The sequence below is a fragment of the Helianthus annuus genome, chromosome 11, assembly GCF_002127325.2.
Source record: "Helianthus annuus cultivar XRQ/B chromosome 11, HanXRQr2.0-SUNRISE, whole genome shotgun sequence".
NCBI classification, from domain to species: Eukaryota; Viridiplantae; Streptophyta; class Magnoliopsida; order Asterales; family Asteraceae; genus Helianthus; species Helianthus annuus.
Genome location: NC_035443.2, coordinates 66,785,159 through 66,789,890, shown reverse-complemented (window position 1 = coordinate 66,789,890; position 4,732 = coordinate 66,785,159). Strand labels below are relative to the sequence as shown.

Sequence of the window (4,732 nt, the reverse complement as noted above, 5' to 3'; positions counted from 1 at the left end):
GCATTCCTCCCCCAAGTCTACATGTTATATTTGTTCTAATTGTTTCTTGTTAGATAAGAAATCCTTCATATATTTTGAATACTTTGCCATTTGGTTTAGAACATCTACAAAAGGTATGCTGACATGGAGTTCTTTTAGTAGTTTATAAATTTCTTGGATTGTTCTTCGGTCTGTTGTTTGACTATGGGCCCAAGGTATGGAACTCGTTGTCTTATAACTTATTCTTTTGGCTGAGTGTGGCTGTTAGGAGGTTTGTCTAGTTCTGGGTTAGGAAGGGGTTGTTGGTTCTTTTCGGTGGTGAAAGGTTAGGTGTGGTTTGAGTAATGAATGAACTGGGTGGTTTTTGGGTGGTGGTGGTATTTGAGTTAGGTGGTAGCGATATGTTTTTGGTTGTTGTTGCTTGAGTAATAGATGCGGAAGGGTATAATTATTCAGGTACAACCTTTTGGCTTCAAAGTATGATTGTGTGCACTTGAGCCTTTGGGTTGGTCTCTGGCTTGGTTGGAAGTGCACCTTGAGGTCGCTTATGAACCAACTTCGCCAATTGACACAGCTGCTATTCAATATTCTGGAGGGATGCTCGTTGATGGCGTATTTCTGCTTCATTTTGAGCAAAATGTTCACCAATTTTCTTGTAATTCTTAGAGAACATGCAGGTAATCATATCTTCTAACCTGGATACATCATTACAGGAACAATTATTTTTATATTGAGGATGAAGAACAAATTGTTGCTCGTTTCTTTGAAAGTTGTTCCTTTGGTTAAAAGATTGATGTTGACTATTATTACTATAACTGATCATGTTATTATTGTTATTATTGTTATTATTATTATTATTATTATTATTATTATTATTATTATTATTATTACTATTATTATTATTATTATTATTATCATTACTGTTTTTGTTGTCCTTTCAGCCAAAGTTCGGGTGATTTCTCCATTCGGGGGTATAGGTGTTACTAAGAGGACCTTGGGCCGGGGTGTGTTATTTACAAAGTTGACTTCTTCCGGCTATTGTTTTGGTTGGATGCAACTCCAATGTTCATGGGGTTCGCCACACCCTTCGTAGGCTATGGCAGTAGAATTGGTCTTACTTGCTTTAAGTTTTTTAATTTAATTTGTTACAGTTGAAGGAAAGTGGTCTCATCAACTTTGTATGCACTAGGGGCTTTTGCTTTGGCTCTTTCAGGTTGTGTGCAATTGAAAGCTTGTTTGGGCTCTTTCTTTAATTTGCGAAAATACTTCCGCATGTCACCTATTTCCTAAGATTCCTCCAGAGTTAGAATACAATATTTGACGAGTTTGGAGTAATAGTCCATTATAGAAGATGGAAACCTGTTACAATACTTCTACTCCATGGTGCGGATATTTTCTTAAAAGTTCCATTAAACGTTCCCATGTTTCATATAAAGAACCCTTATCCTCTTGTTGAAAAGAATTAATTTCAGTCAGTAGTTTAGCAGTTTTAATAGGTGGGAATGATTTATAAAGAAAGTTTCTAACAAGGTTGTCCCAAGTGGTTATGGAACCATTGGGGAGTCTTTTTAGCCATGCATTTGCTCTATCTTTTAATGAAAATGAGGACATTCTAAGTCTAGTGGCATTGTCTGACATGCCATTAATTTTAAAAGTCTTGCATATTTCCAATAAATTGGAAATATGGAGATATGGGTCTTGGTCAGGTAGTCCATAGTATGTGGATGATTTTTGAAGCATTTGAAAGGGGTGGCCAAAGCTCAAAGTTGTTCGCGTTCACCCTGGGAGCTATGATCGCAATCTCGAAGTTATCCAGACTTATCCTAAGAAAGTCCATAAGGGTTCTTTCCTCTGCCATTGGTTTGTCCTCTATTTCAGCCACGAGTCTAGTCGATTGACTAAATCTGCTACGAAAGTACGGTTCTGGTTCGTTGATGAAGGGGTAGAGTGTTGGTTCACCTGAGCGGGTAGAGGTCATGCACCACCTGCACAAGTAAACAAGAACGAACCCATAAAATGTTCTGAAAATGAAATAAAATAGAAAAATATTATGCTGGAAGTCAAGGCAAGACCTGGGTGAGACACGTCTGTGGCAAGTATTCTGACAGAGTTTCCTGCTGGGCTCGAGGCATGGCTCGTGTTGTCACGGCAAGACCCATGTCTAAATTCTAGACGGTGTCGAAAAATGTTTCTAGGTTGATCTGCAACTGGGTTGAGGCATGACCCGTGTTGTCATGTCATGGGGTCTGTCTTAGTTCCAAGCAGACTTCTAAAAATCGAATTTTAGGCTAGGCCATCAGCTTAGACTTTTCCCAAAATCTTTGTATCTCTGGCAACAGCGCCAAAAATTTGACGTGGTATGGTGTGCTTATAAAAGATGGCTAATTTTAGGAGGGTTTATGCACTAGTTCAATTTTTAATATTTATAAAAACATTATAAACTATCATCACATTATAACTCACGTTGGGCAAGTGCACCCATTGGCGTAATATAGTGATGGTAAGATACTTAGGTAGTCCAACGATATATGTGCTTTAGTACCGGGTCGTCAATAACGTCTAACCAAGCCCAACAAGTGGGATTTGTTAAAAAAGATAAATAAGAAATAAAAAGAAAAGAAAATAAATGGCTCGAGAAGAAAATAAAAAGGTAGGAATCAATGATAGGAGAAGTGGTGTTTAAGATTAACTTACCTCTTGATATCTTGCTAGCTAGATCGGGTCATGGGGTCACAAGGGCTCGATTGTCAAAAGGGTAGGAATCAATTGTAAGAAACATGGTGTTTAAGATCAACGTGTATTTTTTATGAAGTATCTGGGTCGGAATCATAACACACTCGAACCTTCCTCTTTGAATCAGCAGGGAAATGCCATTCGAGGCCGGGATATAATATTAATTAATTACTCTGTCCAAGGGATATATATTACTTTCTATTAGTCCGTTGGTGAGTAATCAATTCCCCTATGGAAGCTACTTATGTATATATCAAGTCCTTTACACTTTGGTGTTATCTCCATACAAAGGCATGAGCTTACCCAACCCGAAGTCCCATCGAAAACTGTTAGGAAACTTTATATGTAAGTATTGAAGAAAAACTTATTCAGCCTGATCTAAAGAAGAAGAAAAAGTCCTGAAGATCAAACAACAAGAAGAAACCAGATAGGACGATTGAAAAGAACAACACATCTTCTTTAAAGTATCAAAGTCTGATCAAGAACAAGAGAAGATTATCAGAAAAGGCCATTCTGATGGATATGATATAGTTTCTGGCAAATCGGATCAGGATTTTCTGATGATTTGTTCATCAAAATTTCTGATGAAGTGGTTATCAGAAAATTCTAATTCTGATAAACCCCACTTGTCTAAACAATCTAACCTTCCACAATAACCGAAGCAACTTGACATTATTGGATCTCATGGTGACCAAAGAAACTTGATAATTGGATTCAATGAATATGTTAAGAAGCTACTTTTTTGCAGGACGTATGCATGAATAAACAAATGTTTATTCATGCCATTAGGCTTTCTATAAATAGAAAGCTCTTCAAGCAAAGGACGATGAGTTAAGCCAAGCATTCAATACATACGACAACAGATACAGATTATGCAGGATGCAAGATTGACAGAAAGAACACATCAGGTGCATGTCAAATCTTTGGAGAAAAGTTGGTATGTTGGGTAAGTAAGAAACAAAACTGTGTTGCAACATCAACAACTGAATCTGAATATGTAGCAGCAGCAACTTGCTGTTCATAAGTGCTATGGATGCAAACTCAGCTGAAGGATTATGGAGTAAATCTGACAAAAATATCCATTCTATGTGACTCAAAGAGTGCAATTGCAATTACAGAAAATCCAGTTCATCACTCTAGAACCAAGCACATAGATGTCAGATATCACTTCATAAAGGATCATGTTGAAAAAGGTAACATAGAGATGTACTTTGTTCCAACAGAAAACCAAATTGTTGACATTTTAACAAAACCTCTTGATGAAAAGAGACACAATTTTCTAATCACCAAACTTGGCATGGTTAACATAAAGGATGAAGATGTTTCAGAAAACAATAAGTCACAAACTGAAAACCAAACTGGTGATAATCAGGGAGTAAACAAAAATTCTGATGATCAAAGAATGAAACAACAAATTTCTAATAAACAAATCCATCAATCTGATGAAATATCAGAGAAAATCTGATAAATTATCAATAATCTGATTTACCAGAAAATCTATTGATTCAAAAAATCTGTTAAAACATCAGAATGACCACTGATTATCATAAAATTTCATGAATTTTACCATCTTTATTCATATCTCATATTTGTAGAAACACATAACAGTAGATAATTTTGTTTTTGATTTTTTTCCTTTGTATAGTTTAAGTTAAAAAAATCAAAAAGGGGGAAAGTCACTTGCATTAAGATAAATTCAAAGCCACCATAGGGAAAATCAACCATCACAGGTAAAATTTTCTACAAATATTCATTTCACTTCTACTTCCAAAGCATGCAACGTCATCATTGATAAGAGTATAGCAAAACACATGGGCATAAAAATGATTAGGGGCTATAAAAGTAGCCGCTTAGTTATTCAATGCTACTCCCAAACGGGGCCTTAAAACTCTGTCATATACTTATACTCTCTGAACCAGATATCGTATTAAATGAAGAGAAAGAAAAGGAAAAGAAATCTTGAGTTGTTAATACCATTTATGGCATAACTATCACTTTCATCTATATATATTAACAAACT

The 4,732-nt window shown here is 35.9% G+C and overlaps 1 non-coding gene across 1 annotated transcript; it reads left to right on the top strand.

Annotated features, from left to right (window-relative positions):
- The first annotated feature begins 1,354 nt into the window (after positions 1 to 1,354).
- LOC118484528 lies at positions 1,355 to 1,461 on the top strand. Its single transcript, XR_004873638.1, has one exon. It is a non-coding gene; the product is annotated as a small nucleolar RNA R71 (small nucleolar RNA).
- Positions 1,462 to 4,732: the final 3,271 nt, after the last annotated feature.